Below are 18,681 nucleotides of genomic sequence, written 5' to 3' on the forward strand. Positions count from 1 at the left end.
TCTGAGTCGGGAACAAAGACAGTAATCCAGAACTATGCAAAATGGGTCGGATTTCTTTCCAAAGTCATTTTTTGTAGCAGATGAACATGAAGTTGCACGTTTTGCTTGGATACACACTGAAAGTGTCTCAACTCAGCACAGACCTGCACTAAATATCTAATCTAGTGCCAACACACTTTCATGTCTGATTGACAGATGTGTGTATCTGCTCAGCATCTTGCTAGACCGAACAAAAGAAGTATGGTTTCTAGGTGAAGTATGTGCCTAGCTAACTGGTATGATTGCTACGAAACGTAATTATTAATTTCCTGTACCATGTGCCTTTAATAATTAGCAACACACAGGAAAGGGACAGTTCCAGAATTAACACCCATTTGAGGGTTTCAAATTTGAAGTAACTTGAATTGTTCAAAAGCCTTGAAGCAAAATACCACACACACCCTCCCAAAAGGTGCCTTGTCTACAAGACAGGTTTAGAAATATTTTTTTCCAGGGGAATTAGTGTCTATCATGGTTCTAATCTAGAGGTAAGTATATGGTTAGTAACTTTCAATGCAATATTAGCAAACTATATTAGTGTGTAACCAGAAGAAATAAACTGGACAATATTTCATGGTTAATTTTCTAAATTGCCTTCATTTTTATTACTTGACTTCATTTTTACCCCGGGCCCAAATCAAACTGCTGGTTTTGACCTATGAAGCCTTAAACAGCTCAGGACCACAATATCTCACGGTCTACCTCTTCCCATATGAACCGACCCAAACCCTGCAATCATCATCTGAGGCCCTTTCTTGCATGCCTCCTCTACGAGATGTCTGGGGGGTGGTGATGTTTAGAAAGATGCTGGATGCAGATAGTGAGAGTCATAGGCCTGGCCTAGGTTCACTCTCCAAACTAACTCCTATTTTGGATGAAGAATATTTCATAGTGGTCTGGTGGCAGAGAAATAACTCTGTGATACAGCTCAGAAAATGTTTTTTTCAGACAGAAGTCTTAAGGCCCTATGTAATATAGAGATCAAACGCCCTAAAGATGAGCAGGTTGATGACATTTCATTGGCAGCCCGTGACATCTAAAAGCTGAACATTGCAGAACTTAATTAGTCTGAACATAATTAGTTATAAGAGGTACCTGACAGAGCATCAAATCAGTGCAAAAGATCTTTGGTTGGATTTAGGACCCCTTTGAGGGGTTGGGGATAGAATGAAGAAAATTGCATCTGGTGCATTGCAAATGAATGATGCCAAACTTAATTATTAAAGAAGAAACATGAGATCAAGCACAGAGAAATGAGCGTGTGTCTCAGTCTTTATGGTTTGAGCACAGCTGTCCTGGACAAAATCTTGACTTTGGTGTGGTAGCATCAAGAGTGACATCAAGAAATGATGGAGATGCAGAGGATACATGAGGAAAGAACATCAGCTTCAGGAAAAAGAGGGGGGAAATGACACCGGGGGGGTTGGGTTTGCTCATCTGGAAGAGTCAGAGATGAAGACAGATTTTGAGAGTTGGTGAAACAGCAAAGCAAATGGAAGAAAAATGGAAGAAGCAAAGATTACCAGTGTCGAAGCAGTGATTCTTCAACATCAACTTTGTTGTACTGGTCATTTTGTGCGGATGCCCGATGATCGTCTTCCAAAGCAACTACTCTATTCCGAACTTAAAAATGGAAAGCGTCATGCTGGTGGTCAACAAAAGAGGTTTAAAGACTGTCTCAAGGCAAATCTAAAAAAGTGTAGTAGAAACACTGACAACTGGGAAACATTGGCCTGCGAGTGCTCCAGTTGGAGAACAGCTTTTATCAAAGGTGCTATGATTTTTGAAGACACTCAAACTCAGCACGCAAGGGAGAAACGTGCTAGGAGGGAGGCACGCTTGGCAAATCCACACCGTGATCAACTCCTGCCCGGAAACCAATGTCCCCACTGTGGAAGGACGTGTGGATCCAGAATTGGCCTGCACAGTCACTTACAGACTCATTGTTAAAACTGTGTTTATGGAAGACAATCTTACTCGGCTACAAGTGATCGCCAAAGAAGAAGAAGAAGAAAAAGCAAATGTGAATTGGAATGGCACCAACTGAAAAAGAAACCAGCAGCCGTGGAGTGCCCAGATTTCCACTCTGTGCCTGTTGACATCACTCCAGTCCAGTGGTTGAGATACCTTACTAACAGAGACCATGAAAGTTTGTGCTGTAGTGATACTTGTGAGTGAAAACATTTCTGCTTTATATGTTGCTGTAACTTGCTCCCCGGTGCTGTAGAACAGCACCCTCTGCCCCACAGGGCTAACAAACACCATCTGCCTTGTGGGGGGAAATAAGAGAGCCGGGGCAGAAAAAAACCCACCCTCGGACATGGAGCGTTAAAGTGCAGACTTCTGCTTGGAAAGAACGGGGCAAAAGGCAAATGTGTGTATGCCCTAAACTGGATGGATCTTGGTTGGATGCTGTATGGCAGTTCTTATGCTCTTATACCAGAGATAAGAAACGTGAGGCCCTCCAAATGTTGTTGGACTTCAGCTATCATCCATGATATCATTAGCCATGCCAGCTGGGACTGGTGGCAGTTGGAGTCCAATAGCATTTGAAGGGCCTCACAAAGTTCTTACACAATAAAGGAAAAGGAAGGTTTGATTCAGTTTGGGTTTAGTTCAGTTTGACTGCCAGAATGTTGTTACTATTCTCCTAAAAGATGTTTCAAGTTCATCCTTAGCAAATATTTGCTTTGTAAAGGCATGTTCATCACATTCTGGTCTCCAGTATGTTGATACTAACCCATCCTCAAATCACAGCTGAGCATAAGTAGATAATAGGCTTTATAAGTGTATTTGTTTTGTTTGTTGGTGCTGTACTGGTGTAATCATAAAGTAGGTTTGAACTTTCATGTCCCTTTATCCTCTAGTGATGGACAAACTTAATGAAACAGGAATTAATACTAGGATAGGCCTATAAATGTGTTTTTAGGGTCACACTGTGTGGGTTAAATTGGAACATTTGTGTGGGTACACACACATATGAGTAGTATTAATCAGAGTAGAATGTGGCAGAATACAGTGGATTTTTAACCCTTTTGCTGTTACAGTTATTGTTGATTCACTGTATTTGTGCCTAGGAAAGTATCTTTGTCCAGGTCTGATAGACATACAGTATATATGACAATACTATTTTCCTTTCCAGCACAACCAAACACGAAGATACGGTGAATAGGATTGGAGTAAATTTGTGTTCTGCTGTATGTGTTAATATCTAAGAATCCCACTGTAATCTCTGTTAGAAATTCTATTGTAATCTCTGCCTCCATTGCAACAATCAGTTGCAAAATGAAATTTCAGTGACTGGATTTCCTGTACTGTATATGAAATGAAGATGATTGCATAGAACATAAATGTGCCAGCAAGACAGATTTGCATATGGAAGTAGGTTTCTGCATGTGCAGCATGTATGGTTGTCCATTCACTTTCTGATATTTGCCAAGGTTTTGTAAGACAGAGTTAGATCAATGGCTAAACTAGCTCAGTACTGTTTAAACTGACTGCTAGTGGCTTATCCAGGATTTCAGATAGGAGTTTTCCCTAGCTTTGGAAATGCCAGGGATTGAACCTGGGACTTTCAACATCAAGGCAGATGCACTACCACTGAGCTGTGCTCCTTCCCCCGAGCTATGGGTTATTCAATAGCTCTTTAGACATAGCCTAAAAAATATAGCACTTGAAATGGCTAGTAATGTCTTTATGATACGGGTGGGGGTGTACATTCCTATTCTGGACCTCTAGTTGTTATATATATAGAGAGAGGAAGATTGGAGTCAAAGAGAGGTAATCTGTGTAAACAGATTTGGCAAGAATTTACCCAAATGAATTTTTTGCCCCGCTTAATGGGACATGCGATACTGTCCACCACAAGTAAAATACAGCACTACTATTTTGGGATCTTGCAGTTGCAATTTAACACTTTGAAATGGTGGATAAGTGATCTTGTGCAGCTGAATTGATGTATTGTATTCTGTATTCTTGAAATGAGCCTCATAAATGAGTTTAGGGAAGTTACTAGCTCACACATTTTAAATTTTTAATTTTACTAGTCCTGTTGAGGGCTGGTCGAGGAGGAAATCTGCTACATTTCTAGTACAGGGGTGTCTGTGTCTTCCATCCTATGCTTGGTTTCTGTGCTGGATGCAAGGGAGGGATAGAGCAGTCCATCTCTCCTCTGCCAGCCTGCTCACTTGCCTGTATATAATTCCTTGACCTCTATGTCTATGACTACCAGGTGAGTGGTTAAATACAAAGCTGCTTTAGACCTATATGCAGTATGTAGAGGATTCAAAATTACAATGAAACAATAGGTGATGAATTATAGTTGAAATGATACTTGGAGAAAGTGATACAAATGAATAGGGGGAATAATGCCTTGAAAAAACTCTGACCTAACTATTACCCCATGGAGAATGGGAAACTGGTCTGAAATTTGTAATATATCCCTGTATAATGTTCCTAGATTATCACCTTCATAATGTAAGAAAGAACTATGTTAAAAGTTAATGAAGGAACTCCAGTGGAACTCTATTAGAATATTTTTCCCGCCATTAAATGACTGGTACAGACTTTTAATGGATGTTTTAACAAGGCTCTGTTATCCAAAGGACTATTGCTCAAATTGAAATCGGGCATATAATCAGTGAAGAGAAGCATTTTGGGTGGGAGAATATCAATGAAGTGCAAGTTGGTGGGGGGTGTAGCAGTGGGAAAAGGAAAGAAGCAAGGGTTAGCCTGTATTTGTAATGACAAACGCCACAAGAATGGAGATGTGTAAACATTTCGCACAAAAATTATGGACAAGCTATCTTGAGAATGATAAACACATTACTCACACATCTTTAGATAGCACTTCAGCTTTCAAAATGAACATGGCAAGGGAGACTTTGTAATCTCCTCTCCCCACTGTTTTGCTACTCTGGGAAATATTTGTCTTGACTTTTCATCAGACATGCAATTCTGGTGTTGCAGGTCAGAATACAGGGAACTGCATCACTATTCTTGCATGACCACTGGGGCTATTGAGTGTGAGGAAACGGAGGTCAACAGACTCACTGACCATGCACAAACCTAAACTAGTTCCCTGAATATGGTTATAATCTTTCACTGTCTCATCACCCTCCAGCTGCCCTATTCTTTGCAGCAAAATTCATAAGTCCTCACCAGTACCTCTGTGCTTTTCATTTCATTTCTATTAGAGTCTTTTTATATAGCCCAGTTTGTTTTCTTTTCCTATTGATTATTTTAATGTCTTACTTGCTTTCCCACCTTTCCCCCCTTTCCTCATCACTGAAATAAGTATAAGTAAGTATAAGTAAATAATGCTTCTGCTAAAACAATATTTTCTTCTCTCATCAAAATGATACCTTTCTCTTTCCTTCATTATATCCTGCATCTTCCAACCTCATCCTGGCACAGCTACAGATTTCAAAAGCCTCTTGACAGGCTGTCCTTCTTGGGTCCCCCAAAGTGCTGAATTGCTCCATATCACAGTGCCAGCATTGGCTAAATTCATGAGCAAGCAGATCTGGCAGCCATGGTAGCCTTTAATGGGCCAACCATGTGGATAAGCAAGGGGGAGGGCAGTATTGAGGTGGGCACTTGCAGTAGTGCAGCTATTGCAGGGCATAAGTAATAATATTATCTGGGGACGGGCAACGAATCAGCCCCACTATGAAAGGTGTTGATACATGGTCTCACATTGCTTCAGGCTTATAGTCATAGGCCATATATTTCCCATCAATGGCCCATACTTACCCACCATTCATTTTCCATCTTGCTAGGTGTCGGTTACTTGCTGGTTACGAATGGCATCATATTGGTTATGAATGGCATCATATTGGCCTTAACCCTGCGATAGGCTGATATTTAGCCATATAAAATAACCATATATTTGAAAACTTTGGTCGGTTAACACTTGTGATACCTAAGAAACATTTCTGGTTCTATCTAGATATTCTGGGGTGTTTTTCTTTTATGCTGAGTTATAAATTAGCGACCACAGAAATAAGAAAGCCAAAGCCCTTCGCTCTTGATACTAGTAAAAGCTTCATACCAGGCATAAACTGTTGTTTCTTTTGGAATGAGGGAAGGCCAGCTCTTCTCTGAAAGCACTGAGCTGGTTTAATTGAAAGAACAATTTGATTTGCTGCTATAGATGCTGCTCCAGTAAAACAGCTTGGAATGCTAACAAATTTTTTACTTTCCTCTCCCAAGCCAAGGATTTAGTACTGGCAGGTGAACTTGTGAAGGCTGCTCTCAAATATACAGAGACAATAACTGTCTTGGAGGTGGAACTTTGTCAATATTTTTTGCCTTGAGCCAAAAAAACATTCAGAATAATGGTGTGCTAAAGTCCTGCTCAAAAATGTAGCAGCTAGACAAAGGGGAATTTATTCCAACTTTAGGACTGTGTGCTTTCTCAGTCATCTGTATGTTGTAGCATCAACTATCAAGACATTTGAGGATGCCTGAAGGCATGTTTCTAGTTTCCTTTAAGTGTACATAATGCCAACTATGTTTTTGTTCTAAACAGAAACATTGCCAAGTGTTAGATTCAAACTTTAACTTATTACACCCTGAAAGCTATTTGAAGATACCTCTGTATTTTAAATATTAGCCCAACAAAACCATTTATCATTACTTAACTGGGAAATAAAATATTTATAGGAGCTTGCCATTTAAATACTTCTATGTTCTTATAGCCTCTAGTGAAGACAAAGTGTGATAACAAAATACTGGGATAAATTGGCAATACATGATAATTTTATCATTATAGCAATGAATAAAAATGTGAAGGCATCATGCACAGCTATAGAACATCGATATCTCCAACCCAGAAATATAGACAAAGGAAATAAATAAAACTATTTACTGTACACATGAAAAACAGTCTTCACTTTCCCTAATTAGGATTATAAATAGAGCAGAGTGGAATGAAGGTGTTAATGCCTCTCAAAAAGTAGACCCATTTTTTTTTGAAGTGTGTGTGTGGATGCATTCCTGTTGTTTCAGCGACTGGACCAAATATTCCCTGTTTTGCTGGGAAGTCACAATGAAACTGCTGCAGCATGGCGAAATAGAAAGCATTGTTCTAGATGCATAGGAGCGCAGATTCTGCATATCCTCATGATATTGCAGTTAGTGGAATGTGTGCTTGAATATACATTCCAGTGCACATTCTGACCCAAATGTTGTGGGACTTCAGAGTGAGACCAGGTCAGCATATTTAACCATGTGATCCGTGGTGGTGGTGTGCAAGTCCTATTTCTGTCTTACCTAAAACCATTTGGACTCTGACGGTTTTTGTTGAATGTTGGTAAAATGTCCTGGTTTAACAGGAATGCTTGAAAAGCCCAAGTGAGTGAAGCACCCTAATTTTTCTGCAAGTTTCCCCTGACTTGCAAAATAGGCCTTATGATGGGGAAGGGTGATGGCTTAAGGCACTTGGGACAGCTCATTAGCACACAGGAAAGGTCTTGCAACTCTTCTCCATAGCTTGGAGCATACGTTCCTGCTGGGGATCATGGGGCTGGTAGTTAGTAGAGCATGAGACTCCTAATCTCAGAATCATGGATTCAAGCCCCACGCAGAACAAAAAGATTCCTGCATTGCAGGGGGTTTGGCCTTGATTGCCATTGTGGTCCCTTCCAACTCTATAGTTCTATGATTCTATAATTCTATGACCAACGATCAGACTGGGTAGTAGGAGGGATGTAGTTCACAGTGGCGTAGCATGGGGGGTGCAGGGGGGGCCGGCCGCACCTGGTGCAACATCTGGGGTTGGGGGCGCAAATCCACGGAGTAGGGTGCAAAAATTACTTGCCTTGCCCCGGGTGCTGACAACCCACGCTACGCCACTGGTAGTTCAAGGTCCATTATAAGTCAAATCCAGCTCTGATTATTCTGGGCTTAACTGCACTGCAATTTGTTTTTTTAGCTCCTGTTTAAAGTCTTGCTCTATCTCTTAATTCCCATTAGCTAGGATCACATAGTGAAGGAGAAAGTAGAAACACTCTTATTAAGAACGATGCAGAAAGAGCAGCAGATGAAAGGAAGAATGTTTGTGAAAATTCCTAGAGATTGTAAACTGTAAGAAGCTTCAAAGTGGCATTGACATATTGTACACCTCCAGAGCAGCAAATCCTTATGTCACCAAATAACTGCATTAGAAGTTTTTGACTGTGCAGTGTCACAAACACAATGCTAAGTTGCAGTTGAGGAATATGCAAACAGTATTAGTAGCAGAAAACAGCTAGGACTGGTTTTTACGTAGACATGTGCTACTGTAATTACACAATGAGGTACAGTACCTGAAATGCTGATATTTGCCAGTGTCATAGTTGTGGCATATGATAAGAGATAAAAAGTGTCTGCACATAAGAGATAAAAAGTATCTAATTTATAGCAGGAAGTCCATTAATTTAGATATCATGCCAAATTATAGCACAAACCATTGCTTTCAAAACCACTTCAAACTGATTCTGATTTTCTGGCTGATTGCAAGCAATGGTTTGTTATGTCATGTATTGCGAAAACCTTAGTTGAGCTTTCTTTCTCAAGTCCCTGTGACCACAGCCATGGTTTGGCTTAGTATGTTGTCCAAACCCATACACATTATAAACCGTTAATCAAAGTTTATTCTTAGTTTACAGCTTGTGGTTTGTCTGAAGGAGACAAACCATAAACCCAGAGTCAATTACAAACCAAGCCAAGCATAGTTTAGCTTACTACAGCACAGCGGCACCAGGACCAGAGGAGAAGCAAAGCATCTGAAATGTCCTCTATGGGACTCTATGTACTCATGCATTCACACTAAGCATTATTTGTGATACATCACAGCATTGTAGTTCTCTTTAAACCTGTTGCACAGCACAGTATTTCATTCATTCATTCATTCACTCACTCATTCAAAGCATTTTTATCTGAATCCCCCCCCCCCCCATTGTGGCTTAGAAATTAATAGGAATAACACAGCCCCTGTCCTCAGGCTCACAGTTAAAAAAAAGGCATGGCAGAAAAGGAAAATGGGAGTGGGAGGGAAAGCAGGCTCTGCCTCCAAATTCTTAATGTTTCAAGTTTCTTACAATGACCAGCTTCAATGGTAACTAACTGCTGTTCTCATGCCCCTGAGAAATAGCCTGGTGATCCAGCCTTCTGGATCACCTGAAAGTTGTTTACAAGGTGGGGCCTTTGGGCACCTAGCTAAAATCTGCTGACTTCTTGCCACTCCTGTCACAAAGTCCCCTGCCCTGCCAGGAGATGGCCTTACCTTACATGGCAGCTGGAACTGATGATCTCTGTAAGGGGATGGAGGGATCTAGCCCAGCTAGTAAGAATAGCATTGAGTACATGAAAAATCTTATCCTGGGGATTTGATTGGGAGTGCTTTCCACTGTGTATTAATCTGTAGGACTGGCATGAAAGAAACCGTTATTAAGAAGCAGTGCATCCATACATAATGCTAAACCATAGTTTGTTAATCATGATCAGACAGTTTTCTCATTATTCTTCATGCATGGAAATTAAAGATTTTATTCCTGCTTTAGCTGCAAACCAAACATTTGCCATTATGGTTTGCAAATTCACTACAAACCTTGGTTACTGATTCAGATTTGCTACTGACTAGCAAGTCATAGTTGTCAGTTCTGATCTCACGAGAAACCATAATTAAGATTCCTTAACCATAGTTTGATATGATAGGTAAACTGTGTCAGCCTCTTTATTTCAGAACATTACAGCTTCTTTGAATTTAATGGGTAGCCTTAATTTCAGAATGCTGCTTCTCTGTCTTCACAGATCATAAAGTATAGTTTCTTCCAGATTATTTTTTTGTCAGATAAATTTAGCGGGTTTAGATAGAAAAATACTTTACTGTTGTTTTTGGCTGCCTGTTGCTGGGCCCTGTTTTGGATTGATGTTGATAGTTCTCCTTTCTGACCACTTGTTGTTGCTATTATTGTTTATAATAATAAACAGCTGCTATATAGCCAGAAACTTTGAGAAACACAGTGGTGTTTGTATTATCTGGAGGGATGCAAAACTTTTGATGGGTTGGAAAGGAAGTTAAGTCTCAAAATATCCTGAATTGGGTTTTGAACTCAAACAGTAAAACATAGCATCCATCCATTGATGGAGAGAGATATTGGGGAAGGAAAAAGCTTTGTCATCGAGTCTGTGTAACAGCAGAGAAGAGTCTGCGTTTGAATCATGCTTCATTCTTTCACCAAGTTCCTGTTAAACATAACCAAACAGATATAATTTTTATGACCGTGGAGACTAGAACCAATTCCTTTAACTTAACAGAACAGGGATTTGCTAATATTTCTCCGGTTGTACCTCACAGTCCTTACAAACACAACGCACACAAGTAAGATCATTGTGCTTTAAATTCTGCAAATTGGTAAAGCCTTCACGGAAAGTAACAAGGAGAGTGCTTTGAAAACCTACAAGAAAGTACTTGATCAAAAATATAAAACACAAAATCATGAATCAGTGGCAGTGAATTTCAGTTGAAGAACTGAAACCTAATTCATTGAACTGTGACTGAAAACAAACCATGTTAAATGTTTATTAACTTGTATTTCTGTTATCAGTGGATTTATGTGTAAAGGATAGGGTAGAGGGGAAGCTAGGGAAATCTTATCCCTCTGAATTATTTGCTTCTAGCCCTTAAATGGTGATGTAAGGGGAGTGTATTTTCCTCTTCCTTTTATGCTTTCCCCTCTGCTTTGAATTAGTGTAGCTAAATATATTATGCCATACTATTTACCTCAGTCTGCAGTTTCACTACCTCTGTATGGCTTCCCACTCTTAGAATTTTGCAAATAAATCACTGATCAATGTAGAGAGGCATCACGGCAAGTGTGAAGGCAGAATATTTTTTATGATGCCATAAACTGGATTTATTATTATTTTCTGCATGCAACTTTGTACATTTAAAGTTCATCTACATAGTACGGTATTGTATATGGGTTTCATTTAATTGACGCTAATTAACTACGGGGCTGGGTTTATTTAATATTTTTTTGTTTTGTAAAATAGTTACAAATCAGTATAAGCTATGCTACACTGGTCTCCACGATTTCTGAGAAACTATTTTTGTCCAGTATAAAATAATATATTATTTACATATTTGTAGAATAAGGATGCACTGTTAGTCTTTTGTTAATTTCCAGGTAATTAAACATTATTGTCTATTTATGAAAGAATTGATGTGATCTGTTTATAGTATCAAGACTGCATGATACCAAACTATAGTTGCATCCCTAATTAATGTACATAATTGTCATGCTTTTAAGGTGAAAATTAAAAAATGCTGTCAAATTAATCATCTACTAGGAGTTCATTAATTAGCTAACCTCATATAAATGGGCTGCTTTTCGATGACAACTAGGAGTGAAAACCTAACTAACTGAAGTCAGTAGGAGCATTTACATTGAATACAGTGCGATTGATTCCACAAAATAATTTTATCTATTCTAGAGACTGTATTAGGAAACAGGAGAAATCCTTTTATAGGTTTAGTGCTTAACAGAGGTTTTTCCAGACAGAGGTCTATCAATATGACCACCTTTAAAATAATAAAACATATTTATTGTTGAACCAAAATACACTGGGTTGTATTCAATCCTGTACAAGCAGAGTTCTGCTTCCCCTTCCTTCATGCCGCCCCAGATGCTTGCCCCACCTTTGGAGCAGATTTTGAGATTTTGAGGAAGATTCCAAGTAAGATGAGGAGGTAGGGAATTCCATTGTGCAAGATGGACCTCCGTTGTGTGAGGAGAACAGAATTGTTGGACACAACCCATTTTTAGCTCTCCGTCTGCCAAGGTGAAATGTATAATATTGCCATTGTTTCATGATAATGTGCAGCATATTACGAAATATTTTGCCTCATAACCCATTAGCAAAATGTAGTCCTTTTAAAACTACAGAATATATAAAGAAACAGAATTTATATGGCACTTGCTTAGTGTTCTAAAATGATTCACATGCATTATCTCATTCATTTATAAAACTCTGTGAGGGAGCAGAGTGCTATTTCCATAATGCAGATAGGGAGCTGAGACTGAGAGAAAGTGATTTGCTTAAGGCCAACTGAGGTGAGAGATGAATGAGGAATTTCACATCTCACATTCTTTACCACTGCACTACACCTGGCCTCAGAAAAGGTCACATTGCTTTTTCAAGAATTATTGATAGCATGATACTCCTGAGCAGATTCATCTTGTTTCTGTAGGGAATTCTGAAATGTTGAAACATTGAGGTTTCAGTTCTGTACTCACCTGGGGGGAAGCCAAATTGAGCAGAGTGGTGCATACTTCTGAGTAGACACACATAGGACTGCACTGAAAGTGGTTTGTAGTTTTTAATCTTGCAATCTTAAAACAAAACAAAACAAACTGGTCCGCAGGAAGATAGCAAACATGAAGTGTTAAATCAGGTTTACAGGGTTTTATTCAGTACAGGGCTGATGCAAGAGGAATTCCCCTTCTTTTTCTCCCCACTGCAGTCTGCCGAGCCCACAAAAAAGCTTCTCCTGAGGGTCTGGGATGTGAGAGAGAGGATTGCAGTGGTACAGGGATTGCGAGAAAATAGGGCAGAGGCAATCTGCATGAGGCTCACACTCCCAGGCCTTTCCTGATTGTTTCCTACCTCTCTGATGTTACATCATGGGTAAGCATGTGTGCACAGTGGAGAGGAAGGGGCAGGCATGAATGCCCTAGTGCAAATGTGACCCTGGGTATAATGCATAATGCATTAGTTGAACTGGTGTTTTGTTTTGGTTTTTTTAAAAAATTAAATGCTGCTTATTCAGAAAACTCTTCGAGTGGCATAAACTAAACCAAAATATATGGAAATAAAAAATACAACAAAACAAGTCCAGCAGAATACACAGACATCAGTGGGCAACTGTAAATGATATCAGCATCCCCTGAAAAATTTGAGTATTTTGTGCCAGTGTTGAAAACACAAATTGATTGAAGTCTGTCCAACTCTTGAGAAGTCAGAAAGATTCACAGAGAGAGCACCTGTTAGATGAATCTGGAACATGTTGTACCATCAGAAGGGGCAGTAAGGAAAAGGTGATCTCTTAGGTATCATGATCCCAAGTTGTTTATGGCTTTTTATCCTAGTAACAAAACCTTAAATTGCCTGTTTTCAGGACCCTGGTCTATGATATTCCTTAGAGGTTGTGGTGGCATGAGCAAAATGTCCTTAGATGATCTAAGTTATCTTACAGGATTATACAGGGGAAAGAGATTGGTCTTTCAGGTAATGTGCACTTGCACTTCTTTCAACAAAAAGCTGTGCATTGCTTTCATTAATGTTAGAAGAGCGATACTTACATACATGGTCTATTTTATTTTATTTGAACCTGGAGTATTTTAAGGGTGGCTCATGGTGGCTTACAATTATGTAACTGTAGCTTTATTTATATAAGAGGAACATTTCCCTTACTAACTATTTATGAGACCAACATGCATTCTGAAATAGAAGCATTCAAAGGTAATTACATTTAAAAAAGCAATTCTGAAACTAACAACACAGTACCCCATATCATGAATTTATACCAACTGAAAAGCTGGTAGGGAAAAAACTTTATTTTTCCTTCCTCCAACCTCTGTGTTTGTCCATGTGTATGGTATTTCATTATGGCAAGATTATTATTAATTGTAGCCAATATATTCTTTTGTATTGTTAACCGTGTTTGCATTCATAATGCCTTGTACTAACTCATAAAGTACAACCAACACTGAATTTATATCTATCTGTTAAAGAAATTATACATTTTTGCTGTAATACTAGTGGCAACAATAACCGTACCCTATGCGGTACATTTATTATCTCCGCCCATCCAATTAAATCTCTTGAGTAGGTCTCTCTTTGTTAGTCATGATATTCAGATACCAACATTTCATTCTAATACAGCATAAAGGGAAAAATCAAGACTGCCTCCTCCCTCCCATGCTGCTTTGTCAAATCTTGATGTGCCATTTTTGTGGCATCGAGGAAAACAAAATGACCCTTCCCTAAATTCCTAATGCTACAAAGTTATAATTTTAAAAATAAGAATAATCAAGCTATAGGAGAATAGATGACAGAGTGAAGAAACTCAGATTTCTTACTACACTATTGATATTGGCCTAACGTTCTCTAATCTACTAAAATTAAGAATGGGGCAAAGTGTTTGGTCCTGAGGGCCACATCAGAAATATCCCGCAAGCCTGAGGGCCAAAGCTAATGCATATATTTTAGTTCTGCATTATTAATGTAATTTGCATGTCATTATCAAGAACTTAGGGGATGCCACGCTACAGCTTGTGAACACATTGAGCTTATTCTACTACTGTCATTCTGAATTGCTTTCTTTCAAACTGGATAAATTTTCATTGTGATATATGAACTTGAGGCACGATTTCCTGGAAAATTTTGAACAAAGTCTCCTGAAATGCATACAGCTTTTATTTCACTAGGAATTTTCAATGAAACATGCAATGAAGCAAATGGTAGTTTTAAAAATTAGGGCAGTTGGAAATCACAATGAAGGTAAGTTTTTTTTCTCCTAATTTGCCTTCTTGTTAGTGATCCTTTAGTATTTCTGCAGTTTCATTTCCCAAATGTGTTTTCATAATAATAGCTAGAGGTTTGCATTTATTTTTATTCTATTTTTTAAAATTTGATTCTGCGGATTGTAATAAGAGCCTGTAGACCACACAAAAGTTATTTGGGGACTCCATATTGATTACTTGCTATAAATTTCAGTTGCATTACTATTATCCTTGAAGCCTTATTTACCTAGGGATCCATCAGCCTCGCCATCAATATATCATCAATGGGAATTCCATGTAGCATCAAACCTGGCCGTTTGGCATAAGGTGGTATGTGCATACACAGCCAACAATTGGAGAGATTTAACATTGTGGTGAACTTAAACATATCTTGGATATAAATATTATTCTTCCACATCTTATGATAATTTTCTCCTCGTGATGTTTTATTCAATAACCTAGTCCCCATCTGTCCATGTTCACCAGGTGCAGTACCTTCTTTGTCTCCTACAAATATGAGAACAAGGAATACTAGGAGGATCATCAAGGGGATAGAAGGATCGGGCTGTTGTCTCCCGCAGAGCCTATGACGCTCATGCCAGCAGAAAAAGAGACACATCCATGTGACAAGGGCAGTTGAAATAACCCCTATCCACCATCCCCAATCACTCCATGGTTCCTCCCACCAATATTCAGGGAGTGTGCTCATTGTTGAAGAGCCCACTGATTTCCGTGCTCGATTACCTGTTGAGCCTCAAGGGTGAGAGCCCACCGGTGAGCTGATGCTCCCACTATGTGGGTCAACTTTCCCACTAACCCTGTTGGGTGGATTGAACTCTCGTGCTGCCTCCCTACTGACCAGGGCATATGGAGGCTGAAATCCTGGGGTGGCAATTCTTATTTTGGGAGGCTCGAGCCACCACGATTGTCAGAGGTGGTGCTGCAGAATTTACTGGCACTTGTTCAGCAATTTCAATGCACACCTGGTTCAGGCTCCCTCCCCTGCAACACTTGCATTAAGATAGGTTCCGTCCCATCTAACACCTGGATTAAGATTAGAACCTGGTCCATCAGATGAGGTTGGTACAGTGCTCTACCCTCCGAATGACAGTTGGTTACTCCCCCCCAACAGCAAGAGCAGTCCAGAACTCGATAGAATTCGACCGTCTCTGCAACTTCCCGTAGGAGCACTACCCACGCGTGCTGGATAGTGTTGTGGAAGAGGAGCCACAACGGGGTAGTGGGATGTTTTAATATGGTAACCTCATCAAACCCCTGTTTCCAATAGCCAATGAGCACGCCATCTCTTACCACCGGTAAGATGAACCAGTCATAGCAGAGGCCAGCAGGCCAGTAAGGGCGGTATGGCTCGGTGGGGTCAGGGCTGTGGGGCATAGAGCAAATCAATACAGAATATAACAGAAAAAAAGAAAAGAGAAAAGAGAAAGTCCTTATGAAAGTCCTTGTGATGATCAGCTGCAGGATCTCGGTGCCCGTGGTCCAACGCGTTTTTCCGGTAGCGTTCAGACACAAGGTGATGATCAGCCGAAGGGGTTAATCAGGATTTAGTTGCACAGTCCAATCTGTAGCGGCTCTTTTCACTCTGGTGTGGTGGACCCAAGGGGTGATGCCGGCGACTTTCACGGCCGTGGGTGTGGAGAGCAGGACGGTATAAGGTCTCTTCCAGCACGGTTGTAGCGGCGTCCGTGCCCAATCTTTTACCCACACTTCATCACCTGGCTCGAACTGATGCAGCCAACACACAGGGGTTGTGAGCTTGGGTCCACCTGTGGAAACAGGAGAGAACTTGGGAGAGTGACTGCACATAGTTATTCAATTGCATATCTTGGCTAGCATATGGAGTTAACATTCTAACATATGGGACTGGTCTCCCAAACACCTTAATGGGAGACTATGGACCCTGAGTAATGCCAGGGGTAACATTGTCACCCAATTAGACCCAGTTTCCTGTGTCAGCTTGGATAGCCGATTCTGGGGTCTGTATGCTGTATGCAACTTTCAGTAGATTTGTAATGCCTTAGCCAACTCCTGCAACACTGAGTGAACCAAGGCTGGTCCATTGTCGGCTTCTGCCCCTTTGCCAGGTTTAGGGCTCTGGTGAGCGCAATTAACTCTGCCAATTGTGCTGATGTTCCTGGTGGGAGTGGCTTTGCCTCCACTTCCTGATCTTCCAGGGCTACCACTGCGTAACCTGCCTTCCGGTGTCCAGCCTCAATAAAGCTGCTTCCATCCACAAACCATGACGGCCACTGGGGGTCTGCTTCATCTTTAAGGTCAGGCCTGCTAGAGTACACCTCATCCATTACTTCAATGCAGTCATGCGTGTGCTCCTCACCTTCTCCTACCGGGTAGGAGCTGGGTTGAGGGCTGTGGTGACTTGGAATTTCAAACGCGGATGTAGTAGTAGCATCTGACATTTCCTCATTTTAGCCTGGGAGAGGAAATAGGTGCCTTTCGGCAGATGGCACGCTGATTCTTTCCTAAGCGGCCTCGCCCTCCTCCCCGGGCGGTTTCTCCTAACGGTGGACCTCCCGTCTTCAGGGCCATAAACTTCTTTGCCTGGTACTTCTCCTTTTTCTTCTGGGCCTCTTCCTCCCTCTGATTATAAGTGGTCTGGGCTAGTTCCAGCATCCATTCAAGGGTGTGGCCCATAAAACCATTGTGTTTTGTTTGTTTGTTTGTTTGTTTGTTTGTTTTTTAATTTTCCTGCGGATATCGGGCGCTGCCTGGGCTACAAAGGCCACTTTGAGAATTGGGGCGTCGGCAGCCTCATCTGGGTCCACGGGGATGTACTGGCGGTAGGCTTCCTTCAGCCTCTCTAAGTAGGCTCCAGGGGCCTCCTCTGTCCTTTGCACTATTTCTCTGGCCTTCACAAAGTTGGTGAGTTTTCTGGCTGCCCTCCTCATGCCATTTAAGACATTCTGGCGATAAGTGGTGAGGGTATTTTGCCCTTCAGTGGTCTGATAATCCCAATTCGGTGTATTTTCAGGATATCCTGCTGCAACAGCTTGATCTCCTGCCCCCTGCGCTCTCATGTGTGCTCGGGCTTCAGCATGAATTCGCCTAGCCTCCTCTGTATTGCACATCATCAAAAGTGGGATTGTAGGTTTTGAAAATTCCCTCAATCAGCTTAATGATTTTGGCAGGGTTTTCTTCAAATGAAAGGTTTTGGTTCCTCCAATTACAAACATCTGCACTAGAGAAGGGGGCATGTTGAACTGTATAAGTTCTATTGGGCACCACCCCGTTAGGTCCCGCGGGGGCCGGAGGGTCATACACTCTGCGGAGAGGCATCACTCTGGCCGCGCCCTTCTCCTGTGCTTTATGTGCCCTATGGAGGGTCACACTTTTCACTGCCTTCCCCACTCTTTCTGCCACTTTCTTCTCTGTTCCCCTATACATCCTGCTGTTTTTAACAAATGGGGACTGACGTCCCCTTCTGCATAAGGTTCCACATACTTCCTCAAACGTTCTGCCTGTTCTTATTATCATCTGTCAACTTAACTAATCTTTTTTTACAAATTCCTCATCCTCACCATCCTCTTCTCTTTCCTCCCTTTCTTCATCTTTGTCCAGGTCTAACAATGCATTGTCCACGGGATTGGGGGCTGGGCCATCTGCTCCCTGTGGCGGGAGTGGTGCCAGGGCTGTTGCCGGGGCATAAGGCGGTGGGGGCATTAAAACTTTATCTTCTTCCCTCTCTGAATCCTGGAAGACTGGGGGTTGTCCTCCTGTCTTCCTGACTGAGCAGATACGGCTGCCTGAGACTTCTTGGCAGCATGACTTCAGCCGGGGGGGGGGGTTCTTTTCCACATTGGTCTTCCATGTGGAAATGTAGGGGATTTGATCAGAATGGACATTCAAAATGTTCTGATATAATGGATTAATGAGTTGCAAATCAAGGGTCCCGGTGGACTGCCAATTTATTCTTTTGGGTGGGCCAATCTAATTCACACAATGTCCTCATCCTCCCCCTCGTCAGCTTGAATCCCCAAAAGCATTCCAAAGGGGTGCTTTTTACTTTGGCCAGAACCCATTTCTTCCAGATACTCCGCTCCTATTCACAATA

At 41.1% G+C, this 18,681-nt stretch overlaps 1 protein-coding gene across 6 annotated transcripts in view; it reads left to right on the forward strand.

Moving 5' to 3' along the window:
- Nucleotides 1-18,681, forward strand: part of TSHZ1 (teashirt zinc finger homeobox 1) — an 84,385-nt gene that overhangs the window by 37,115 nt on the left and 28,589 nt on the right. Inside the window, exon 1 of one of the 6 annotated variants that reach the window (XM_083746891.1) lies at nucleotides 2,192-2,209. The exons of the other annotated variants lie outside the window; for them this stretch is intronic. The gene's annotated coding sequence lies outside the window, so the exon portion shown is untranslated. Of the gene's footprint in view, nucleotides 1-2,191; nucleotides 2,210-18,681 lie in introns of those variants that run through there. 6 annotated transcript variants of the gene reach the window in all.

The sequence above is a fragment of the Podarcis gaigeae genome, assembly GCF_964106915.1.
Source record: "Podarcis gaigeae genome assembly, chromosome: 7".
NCBI classification, from domain to species: domain Eukaryota; kingdom Metazoa; phylum Chordata; class Lepidosauria; order Squamata; family Lacertidae; genus Podarcis; species Podarcis gaigeae.